A 12,335-nucleotide genomic window follows, 5' to 3' on the forward strand; every position below is an offset into this window, starting at 1 on the left:
ACCTTAGTTTTATCTTTGTGTACATTGTAACATCATCACTGTTTGTTTGTTTTTTGTTAACCAAAATGTATGTAAACGAGCCCCTGGTACTAAAACAGCCTCTTTGACTGCAGACTTCAAGACTGATCAATATAGAGCTACCTAAGGTACGGAGCTCAATAATATAGATAGGTGTTTTGACTATTATATCTGCCAAAGCATAAGTCCGAGATTTAAGAAAGAAGATAATTGGTGCACACAGCAATTGATTTTAATTGATTTTATATTTCGCTTATTTTAACCAACCTTGAATAAAAGTTATATTTTAATATTAAAGAAGCCAGTGTACCTAACACAAACTTTCTTTCTTTCTTGCTTGATATAAACAGAAGATAACCTGATTTACCCACCCATAGGTTAAAATTAAAATAAATCACAAAAAATAAAATATATACTTGTCCAGCACTTAATGGTTATTAATTAATTACTTAACCACTTCAAGGCTGGGGTAGCACGGTGGCTTAGTAGTTAGCACTACTGCGCCTCAGCATTGGGCTCATGAGTTTGCTTGGGTTTCCTCGGGGTGCCCGGTTCCTGGTTTCCTCCCACACTCCAAAAACTTACTAGTAGGTTAATTGACGGCTATCAAATTGCCCCCAGTGTGTGTATGTGTGTGTATGTATGTTAGGGATTTCAGACTGTAAGCTCCAAAGGACAGGGACTGGTGTAAGTGAGTTCTCGGTACAGTGCTGTGGAATTAGTGGCGCGATATAAATAAATTACTGATGAAGACACACTTTTTTCCATATTTACTACAACTAAACCCAGCGAAAAGCAACCATTTCAACTATTTCAGTTGAAACGAGTATGTAAAGAAGCCCTTCTTGTAACACTCGTTTACAAAGCTATATAATTAAACTTAGAATGTGGATTGTTGGGACCCTAGCCAAATTTTTATATGGGGCTCTTTGATGCACTGTTTTGCCCTAGTCTACCTGTTACTGGAAATTCTGCCTCAACGTGTTCTAAAATCCTAGTTAAGAATGCATTGAATTGAAGGCCTGCCCCATAAATATCCTTTCCCAGAAGTATTGCATGCCTCCTAACTCTGCTTCTTCTTAAATCAGACAGACTATGAAAGGGGATGTCGGCATGGGAAGGAGGCACGTTACTTAGGGGGGATGACCATGCCATGATGAGGGCATGCTTAGTGCAGGCTGCCTCTTACTACCCCCTAACCATCATACCTTCCTTTCCAAACACCCATTCAGTGCTGCAAAGCATCGGTTCATCATTACTTTGCTGTGCATTCTAAGCTTGTAAAATCTCCTAACACTTTGTTTTGTTTTAGTATGGCTCTCTGTAAAGCACTTAATGTGCTAAGCACAAAATATTATCGTGTATAATTGAGCCTCAACAAGAGTAAAAATGGATATACACATGTATAATTGGAACTTCCAAGAAGTCTGTTATATTGAGTAGGCGTGGGTAATTTCCATTCCATTTCATTAGAAAACTATATTTCTTGCTATCTATAAGAAGGCACAATATTATTATAAAATTGTTCTATAAAACTCCATATTGACAGTTCTGCAAACATCAAGAACCCGAGACTTTAAAAGATCTTTATACTCAGGATGATAATCATCAAGAGCTTGGAAACTTTCACGTGCGCTCCAGTTATTACACAGAAAAGGTGGGGAGGAGAGGAGTGAGAATGGAAATTTTAGGAGCCAGTAAATTTGGGGAAATGCAAACTTCTTGTTATGAAAGTTTAAGTAAAAAATGTAAAGGTCTTCACGTCACTATTTTTATATAGTAAGCTATTAACAGTGCATATATTATACTCTCAGTCTTATTATAATAAATCCACAATCTCACTTATATTTTTTTCTTTAAATAGCAAGTTAAGTACCTTTTAATCATGCATTTTTCTTAGCAATCTTCCTGCAAATCATCATCTTTCCAAAAACTCTTTAGCTGGCAATGAAAAATGGCTGCTAGACGTAGTGTCACACTTCTGGTATTACAAACGGAACCCAATAGCCAGGTAGTACTGTAGTAAACAGGATTTATTTTGATACAGAAATAAATCTTAAATGTCCAACAAGCAAGTCCAAAGTATCAACAGGATAACTATCCTGTAGAGGTACCAAGTCATTGTATTCCAAATCACAAGGGAGCAAGGTTCTGTGGAGCATCTGGTTCAGACACAAACACAATACTCGTGCAAAGGCTGCATAACAGGAAGTGCCTTTTCTAGGCCCAAACAGGAAATGAGATCCAAGATGGAATCTTCCTGAGACAGTTCTGTCCATCTTGGATAAGGGCTATTGTAAGGGCAAGTTCATATCAGAGATCCAAGATGGAAACTCCATGAGGCAATCATGGCCATCTTGAATGAGGGCAAATCTAAGGGCAAGAACATAACAGGATGCCCCCTTCTCAACGACGTCCTCCGGACGACTTAGGACCAGGCTTCCCAGGATGCTGTTGATGAAATGCTTTTACCAAAAGTGGGGCATGAACATCCTTTGCAGATTGCCAAGAGTCATCTTCTGGCCCATATCCCTGCCAACGTAGCAGATACTGTAATTGATTTCGGAACCTACGAGAGTCCAGGATCTTTTCGACTATAAATTCCTCATGCTCATCAACTTGAATTGGCTCAGGAGGAGGCAAAGAGCGACCAGGAAATGGATTCTTAACTGAAGGTTTTAGTAATGATACATGAAAAACAGGATGTACCTTCATGGAATCAGGAAGATCCAATTGAAAAGCCACTCAACTAATCTGTGCAATGATCTTATATGGACCAATAAACTTACTTCCCAACTTAGCAGATGGTACCTTCATTCTTAAATGTCTAGTTGACAACCATACTTCATCACCAATACCAAAAGTTGAAGCAGCCCTTCGTGATCTGTCAGCATCACGTTTATATCTTTCTTGAGCAGTTTTCAATGTCTCTTTTAATAATTCAAGATTACTTTGCATAATAATCAGTCTATCTTCCACAGCAGGAATTGAAGAGTCACAAGGTAGATTGGGACAAATATTTGGATGATATCCTAGATTACCATAGAAAGGGCTAAATCTTGTAGATGAATGTTGAGAATTATTGTATGCAAACTCAGCCATGGGGAGGATATCAGCCCAATCATCCTGTAGGTGACAAATATAACATCTGAGGTATTGCTCAAGTGTTTGGTTTGTTTGCTCCGTTTGTCCATTTGACTGTGGATGAAATGCAGTGGACAAGTTCACCACAATGCCAAGGGATTTGCAAAACTGTTTCCAAAATCGTGATGTGAATTGAACGCCTCGGTCTGACACCACATCATTAGGAACGCCATGCAAACGAAAAACTTCTTTTATAAGTCGGTTGTTTCTTTTGCTGTAGGAGTACCCTGGCAGGGTATAAAGTGAGCCATCTTTGTCAGTCTGTCAATTACCACAAAGATAGTGGTCATATTCTTAGATCTCGGATGTTCTACAATAAAGTCCATGGAAATGGAATCCCATGGACGTGTAGGTATTGGCAAAGGTTGTAGTAGTCCAAAAGGAGAAGCACGAGGAGTCTTAAATCTGGCACATGTTGTACAAGAGGATACATATTTTGCTACATATTCCTTATAGTTGGGCCACCAGAATGAACGGCTTAACAGTTCTTGAGTTTTCTGAAGTCCTTTATGGCCTGCTAATTTAGAGTCATGGAATAGTTGCATGACCTTTAACCGTGCTTTTTCTGGAACGTATAGTTGATGTGCCATATGCCAGACTCTGTTGTCAAAAGATAATTTAAATTTTTTTGGAGGATTCATGAGGGTAGAATCCATATCATATCCATTCTTGATCTCTGTTAATAACTCAGTTGTACAAATAACCCCCAAAAAATTTGAATCAGGAATTATTGTTTGAACAGGCTTTACCTGTTGAGGATTCTCCGCATAGGCTCTTGAGAGGGCATCAGCTTTTCCATTCTTCGATCCAGGTCTATAGGAAATTAGGTAATCAAAACGGCTTAAAAAGAGAGCCCATCGAGCTTGTCGGGGAGATAATCTTTTTACTGATTTAAGGAATTCCAAATTACAGTGATCGGTGAGGACTATCACTTGATGCTTTGCACCTTCTAAAAGATGTCCCCATTCTGAAAAAGCAGCTATAATGGCAAGAAGTTCTTTATTTCCCACATCATAGTTTCTTTCAGGAGCAGTCATTTGCCTTGAATAAAAAGCACAGGGGTGAAGTAACATTTTTTCTCCTACTCTTTGTGAAATTACTGCTCCTATAGCTGAATCCAATGCATCAGTTTCCAAAACAAATGGGAGTGTAGGATCAGGATGAATTAATATAGGAGCTGACGTGAACTTTGTTTTCAAAATGGAAAAAGCTTTATCAGCTGCTGGTGACCACTGAAAGGAGGAAACCTTTTTTGTGAGCTGAGTAATGGGAGCAGCAATTCCAGAAAAGTCCTTTATAAAACGTCGATAGAAATTAGCAAAGCCCATAAATCGTTGCACATCTTTGACATTTTTAGGTATGGGCCAATCTACCACAGCATGCACTTTACAGGGATCCATACACAGTCCTTGAGGGGATATAATGTAACCCAAAAATTTCATTTGAGTACGATGGAATTCGCATTTCTCCAACTTGATGTATAATTGGTTTATCCGTAGCCGTTGTAAAATAATTCGAACATGTTCTTGATGTTCTGGTAAAGAATTAGAAAAGATAAGGATATCATCAAGATATACAACAATGAACAGATGAAGCAAATCTCGAAAGACATCATTTATAAAATGTTGGAAAGTAGCAGGGGCATTACATAACCCGAACGGCATCACGAGGTACTCATAATGTCCATATTTTGTTCGAAAAGCCGTTTTCCATTCATCACCTGGTCGAATGCGTATTAGGTTGTACGCTCCTCTTAAATCGAGCTTTGTGAAAATACTTGCTGTCTGCAGTCTTTCCAATAATTCTGTTCTTTATAGTAACTTTATTTAATTCTCTATAATCAATGCATGGCCGCAAAGATCCATCTTTATTTTTTACAAAAAAATAGGAGCCCCTGCTGGAGATTTTGAAGGACGTATAAAACCTTTAGTTTAATTTTCTTCCAGGTAAGTCTTTAGCATCTTTAACTCAGGATCAGCTAATGAATAAATCCGACCAAAAGGAATAGCAGCCCCAGGTAATAGATCAATGGGACAATCATATGGTCGATGGGGTGGTAATTTGTCAGCATTTTGTTTGTTACAGATATCTGCAAAATCCTGATATTGAACAGGCAATTGTTCCACCCCAGAAGAGGGGGACACTGAGATCTGATTCTCTTCTTGTGCAAGCGGGACCACACTGATAGGATCTTGAAACGTTAGGGTTTGAGACTCCCAGTTAATGGCTGAGTTATTGTTAGTGAACCAAGGGAGACCCAAAATTATGGGAAAATTTGGAGAAGAGATGAGAAAAAAAGTGAGCTCCTCCTTATGATTGGGTTCTATCATCAGGGACATAAGTTCTGTCTCATGTGTGATGGGACCAGAATTCAGAGGGGACCCATCAACTGTCTCCATCAATACAGGAGTCTTTCTTTCTTGAAATACTATATGGTTTTGTTTAGCAAAATCTATATCCATGAAATTACCATTGGCTCCTGAATCCAGCATTGCCATGGTTGAAATAAGTTGAGAGTTTATCTCAAGTTGTATTGGTATTGAAAAATGATTCTTTATTCTTCTGTTCTCTCTCTCAAATGTAGACAGTGAAGAGATTTGAGGAATAATAGCATTGTTGATGTGAGCAGCATGAAATAATAGATTCCTGGTCATAGTCTTTAGGTTCCATCAATGTAGCAACTGTCTTGCGAGGTCGTTGAGAACAATTAGATACATAATGTCCAGATTTACCACAATACAAACAGAGATTTTCTTGTCGTCGTTGATCTCTTCTTTCAATAGAAATCTGTTTGCGAATGGTATCTATTTGCATTGGCTTAGACTCCTCAATTTGTTGTGTTGCACGAGTTCCAGAGTAATTTGATATTGCTGGTTCTGGATAATTAGGACGAGTCCACATGGAACCCCATCTATCTTGTTTCCTCTCCATTTGACGAGCATCAATACGAATACAATGTTTAATAAAGGCTTCAAATTCAGTGGGTGCATCAGCTCTAGATAATTCATCTTTAATAAACTCAGATAACCCTTTTCGATAAACAGACAGCTTAGCTGCCGAATTCCAATCTGTGTCCAAGATCCATCTTCGGAAATCAGAGGTGTATTCAGCCACTGAACGTCTTCCCTGACACATCTTTAATAAAACTGACTCAGCAGTAGCACTTCGATTTGGATCATCAAATATCTGGTTCATTGCATCCATAAAATTAGAAAGATATTCTAATATGAGACTTTTTGCTTCTATCAAAGGAGAAGCCCATGCCAAGGCATCATCTTTCAACAATAAAAGAATACAACGTACTTTCTGTACATCAGTCAAAAAATAAGTAGGATGTAAATCAAAATGCATATTACATTGATTAATAAAACCTCTGTATTTTTTACGATCACCTGAGAATCGAGCCGGAGGTAGTGGGAGTGTGGGCTGATACACTGCAGCTGAAGGTGCTACAGCATTAACTTCTTGAAGCCGCACCTGTAGTTCTGTAATAACTCCCTTTTGTAGCGCTATTTGATCTTTGAGTTCATGAACATTTATTTGCAACTCAGTTACGTGTTGATTTTGCAGTTGAAAATTATTTGTACACTGGGTCTCCAGTTCTTGAAATTTTGCATGAAATTCCTGTAGTTGTCTTGAAGCAGAATGCATGTGGAAACTCAGATCTGAAAGTCGCTGTAAAGCAGATGGTTCTGACCCGGCGGGCTCCGTCATTTTGGCTCGAATATCCTGTCACACTTCTGGTATTACAAACAGAACCCAATAGCCAGGTAGTACTGTAGTAAACAGGATTTATTTTGATACAGAAATAAATCTTAAATGTCCTGCAAGCAAGTCCAAAGTATCAACAGGATAACTATCCTGTAGAGGTACCAAGTAATTGTATTCCAAATCACAAGGGAGCAAGGTTCTGTGGAGCATCTGGTTCAGACACAAACACAATACTCGAGCAAAGGCTGCATAACAGGAAGTGCCTTTTCTAGGCCCAAACAGGAAATGAGATCCAAGATGGAATCTTCCTGAGACAGTTCTGGCCATCTTGGATAAGGGCTATTGTAAGGGCAAGTTCATATCAGAGATCCAAGATGGAAACTTCATGAGGCAATCACGGCCATCTTGAATGAGGGCAAATCTAAGGGCAAGAACATAACACGTAGACACAGTCAGTCTGTGACGCAAAAGATTCAAGATTTGTGGAGACTTTTCAGGAGATCAGGAGCATGGAGATCTCAAACCGGGACCCAGGAGCGTTCTTTAGGGCCGTAGCCCTTCCAATCAACTAAGAATTGAAGGGTTCCTCTGGAGATATGAGAATTGATAATCTCATTAACCTCAAATTCCTTCAAATTTTGCACAGGAACAGCAGGGGAATCTCTGGTGCAGAGAGAAAATGTATTAATGACCACCGGTTTGAGCAGGGAAACATGGAAGACGGTAGGATTCTTCAAAGTGGGAGTCTGAAGGCTATAGGATTTATGATTTCCAAGATTATGAATGGACCAGTAAACCAGGGTGAAAACTTTCTGGAAGAAACCTGGAGCCGGAGATTCTGTGTAGACAGCCAAACCTTATCTCCAGGACTGAGTAAAGCTGGGTACACACTACAGGTTTTTCGTCAAATAATTGGACAAATCAGCCGACATCCGACTGTTTGGTCAGATATTGTGTAGTGTGTATACTTACACAATGATCTAAAGTCACCCCAAAGTGCCGATCATCGTGTTGTTTGGTTGGTCGTGCTGTTTAATATTTTCCGACCAATCACCTTCTAATCCTGCAGTGTGTATGAATTCACCCGACTGTCGGCCAATAATTGATCTCAGAGTGACAGGTCTCATTCACCTTATCTACCTGCTGCTGATCTTGTCATGATCCACGGTTTCTGTCAACTGTCTGCGGCTATCAGCGGAGGCCCCCAGTAGCTGTCAGAGATGGAGAGCAGGTAGGAAAAGGGGCATGCAGCATTGCAGAATATCCTTAAAGGTTTTGCTTTAGAGAAGAGACTGATATCAATGGTACGGGCTGCTCTCCCCTCTCTCCCCCTCCACATGTAGTCTTAACCCTCTGTGTGCTGGCTGGAACAGATAAGATTAGTGCAGCATTGTTCCTGGGTTTAAGCTTCACACCGGAGCTAAAGCTGTCACACTGTATTTACAGCCAGCGACGTCCCACACAATATTGGAGTATCATGACCAGAGTGCATGGGAATCGCAGTATGAGGAGATTAGAGCAGCGTCCTTTCCTGGGGTTATGCTTCAGACGCCGGAGATAAAGCTGTCACACAGAATTTACGGCCATTTTACAGTTCTGCACAGTGCTGTGTCAAGACAGGCTGCCCAATACAATTGCCAGGCTGAATGTCTCTCAATGAATTAAGACCTGAGCTGTCACTTTTGCCTTTTATGGACTACCTTGCAGCCGATAATTTTGACAGATGAAGAGCAGAGATCTGATGATAATCGTGTCTAGTGTGTACACATCAATTGTATGCTGATCTGGATTTTTTAAATTTATTCTGTCGTTGGTATATCGTTAATTGTTTACTTTTTCTGTAGTGTGTACCTAGCGTAGGACGTCTTCTCTTATCAAAGAATCTTTTACTGGAGAGAGAGGCTTGAGTTAATTTTTGTTTGGCGAGAGACCAACAGGAGGAGAAATCTTGAAATAGAGAATCAACTGTTGGGACTCCAGAGGGAGAAAGATCTGTAAACGGAGGAAGTTTCAGGTGAAATCCTTGAAGAGTATAGAAGGGAGAAACAGAAGTGAACTCATGAGATAAATTATTATGAGCGGATTCGGCCCAGGGTAATAAGTCTACCCAGTTGTCATGAGAAAGTGAAACTACTCCAGTTCCTGATTTGTCTGTTCGGTGATGCCGTTGGTCTGAGGATGATAGGCGGAGGAGAATTTTAACTTGATTCCACAAAGATGACAAAAGGCCCTGAACTGGGTACCGCGATCAGAAACAATTTCATCCGGGCATCCATGTAGACAGAAGATCTCTTTTATGAAGAGTTGAGCCAAGAAAGAAGCAGAGGGTAAGCCTTTCAAACGTATAAAGTGGGCTGCTCGAGTGAGGCGGTCAGTAACTACCCAGACCACAGAGTACCCTTTGGATAACGGAAAATCTGTGATAAAATCCATTGATAGATGACTCCAGGGATGATTCGAAACAGGTAAAAGGTGTAGATATCCATATGGGTGCTGTCTAGGAATTTTACTTTGCGCACAGGTAGTGCAGGAGGAGACATACTGTTGAACATCAGAGGATAAGGATGGCTACCTGTGACAGGATGACGCGCTTAAGTCACCCTGTCTTTTGTTGCTGGGAACCAGCTGGGCTTACTTTGCCATTGTTCCCTTTAGTTATCTCAAATGCGCCCTCTCATCGCAGTAGAGGAGAAATCTGTGACAGGATGGACCGCATATGCCACCCTGTCAGTTGTTGTTGGGAACAGGCTGGGCTTACTTTGCCACCGTTCCCTTTCGTTATCCTAAATGCGAACTCTCACCGCAGTAGGAGGGGCTTACAAATGCTGGCATCCGGAACCGGTTTCTTCTGGATCACTGACGCTGCGAGTGTACCCCGTTACTGGTGTACCCGGGTTGGTACTCATGACCTCTTCCTATGGATCAGGGTTGCTGTGTATGGATCTCCCCCTTGCCTATCACACAGGCCAGAGCTGCTGGGTAGCGGGCAGAGCGGTGGTACTGGATTCTGGGTCGACACCTCAGAAACAGCCGGGAATGGATTAGATTTTGGGTCTAATCTGTAGGTCACAGGAATAGATGATTATTTGCAGTCACACTGGTTGAAGGTACCAGTGATCAGGTCAGATGGAACCAGAAGAACAATTTTCAATACAAGTCAGTGCTTTTTATACAGATTTGGACACAGCCTCAAAGGGAAAGCCAGCCCCCTTGAGGTCAGAGCTATTTTTAGAATCAGGATGCAATTTGTTTACCCAAACATGGATTTACATGCAATGCAAAGCTAACAATATTTACACTTACCTGTGATCTCCTAAACTTGCTGTGATTTCCTGCATCTTGAGCTGTGTACAATGTTCAGACAGGTTCTAACACTCTGGACAAAAGGCAACACAGTAACAACCCCCTGCTGGACCTTCGGCCAGAGCAGGCATTTGACACTTCATCTCAAAAGACTTAGGGCCCGATTCATCAAGGTACGCAAAACTCAACCGTAAATGCTGTGTGCACTTTGAGTGACGCAGACACTTACGCTAGTGAAATAAGTACCTTAAACTGCAAAAACACATCCTCCTGTGGTCCTCTAGATTTAAGGGACGGAAATAAGCAGTGCAAACGCTATAAAACACACCCACCTGCGGATCTTTAAACATAGTACAAGCACAAGTGACGGAACTCAAGCGATTGACGGGAAGCTAAGCAATGTATACATTACGCCCAATGTGGGAGGGCCGAATAGTTTGTTTACACACTTCACAAAACATAATGCCTGTGGTTTATTTTCATGGGATAGCTCTGTATTGATTAATCAGTGGCAAATAATGATGTGGTACACTCTGAACGATGTTTCTCGTTTTCTATTAATTAGTGTAATACACACTTTTATCTAAAACACACATGGCCTTTCTGTGTTTTGGATTTTAAATTGCCGTATAGTACGCAAAATGCATGGACATGGCTACATTAAAAACACATACATAATAATGAGTCCATAAAAATGTATGTTTACATCTGGGTTTTCAGGAAAATGCATAGCATACTCTTCCAGAAAGGATACACACACACACACACAAGTGTATTCAACCTCCACACAGATAAAGGGTTTCTGCCTGGATTAGAACTCATGAATGACCTTATGGAAAGTGGGACTGCTACCCACTAGCCCAACCTGAGACTTGAAAAACCACAAAGAACACCAACAACACAGCATGCATGCTACACAGACAACTGACACTTAATAGTACTCTTCATTATTCACAGAAAATAGCAATCTCACAGGTAGCTCACTGGTTAGCACTTTGGACTCACAACACAGCAGCCATGAGTTCAAATACAAAGCATACCCACAACTATTGTGTGGACTAGACTAATTATGCTAACAAGAAACAAAGGACCTTCACACAATGGTTTCAGTTTTTTATTTTGATTTGTTCTACACGCTCAACCACATTGTAAAATATGCCCTCATATTTATCCTGTATTGTAAGGAAATCAATTTTGGGGGGAAACTTTAGAAAAGTCTCAGGGCCCACAGTTCACATGCACATTATTATGTACTTGCTGACATTTATTACTACGAATGGACTAAGAGGGGGGGGGACAGCTTTCTTGGAGTTAAATGCAACATTGCCTGCAAACCGAATTTCATCTGGATCCACGGCGTACAGGTTATGTGATGTACTCAGCTTTATCCAAACACAACGCTCACCACACTCCAGTACCATGGAGCTTTGCAACGCTTGCACTTCTGCCTTACACCACTGACGCCACTTCTGGGTACAGTTTCCATGTTCTCTTCAATGTGTGACTGGCTTAGCTCTGATACTTGAACGTAACCTTGGACTATCCCTACAATGACACATGATTTGGGAAAATTGTGAACTAGCTAGGGCATTTGACCTTTGCAAATTTATCTTGCACACAGGGCCTACAGATGCCATACCTCTTACAGGGGTGGCTTGTTGCTGGAGGGCACATGTTCCTTTTGGATGACATGCAAACAGCAAATCAAAACCTTTTCTGCTAGAGAAATGATGTTAGAAACAAACCATATTACTTAAATGTTACTCTTTTCGGATTATTATATATATTCTTTTTTCCTTACACCCACATGTTGTGTAATGAGATGAATAAAGACACAGACACCAAGGTTTTTTTTTTAACCAACTTATCCAATGTTTCTTCAGGCTTCAAATTTGCAAAAAAATATAAAAGAACTTATTTACAATAAAGCAACAAACCCCAAAAATAATTATTGAAATTAGGAGCACCAGTAGGCCAATGAGGCGTTCCAATTGGCAAGCAATTGTGCTTGCTATTGGTGTAGGGCCTCAAAATGACCGATCATTTGGGCCATTTGGCTCAACAATTGGGCAGCAGTGGGTGGTGGGGGTCTCAAATCACAAGCTTCCTCCTCGGGTGCTAAAAGAAACAAAAACAATACAATAAATATACATCCCAAC

General features: G+C 40.5%; 1 long non-coding RNA gene across 1 annotated transcript in view; it reads right to left on the reverse strand.

Annotated features, from left to right (window-relative positions):
* Nucleotides 1-11,317: 11,317 nt before the first annotated feature.
* LOC142097815 (uncharacterized) overlaps nt 11,318-12,335 on the reverse strand; it is a 74,118-nt gene continuing 73,100 nt past the window's right edge. Inside the window, exon 5 of the long non-coding RNA XR_012678250.1 lies at nt 11,318-12,294. This is a non-coding gene — a long non-coding RNA (uncharacterized LOC142097815). The remainder of the gene's footprint in view (nt 12,295-12,335) is intronic.

The sequence above is a fragment of the Mixophyes fleayi genome, chromosome 7 (genome assembly GCF_038048845.1).
Source record: "Mixophyes fleayi isolate aMixFle1 chromosome 7, aMixFle1.hap1, whole genome shotgun sequence".
Taxonomy (NCBI): domain Eukaryota; kingdom Metazoa; phylum Chordata; class Amphibia; order Anura; family Limnodynastidae; genus Mixophyes; species Mixophyes fleayi.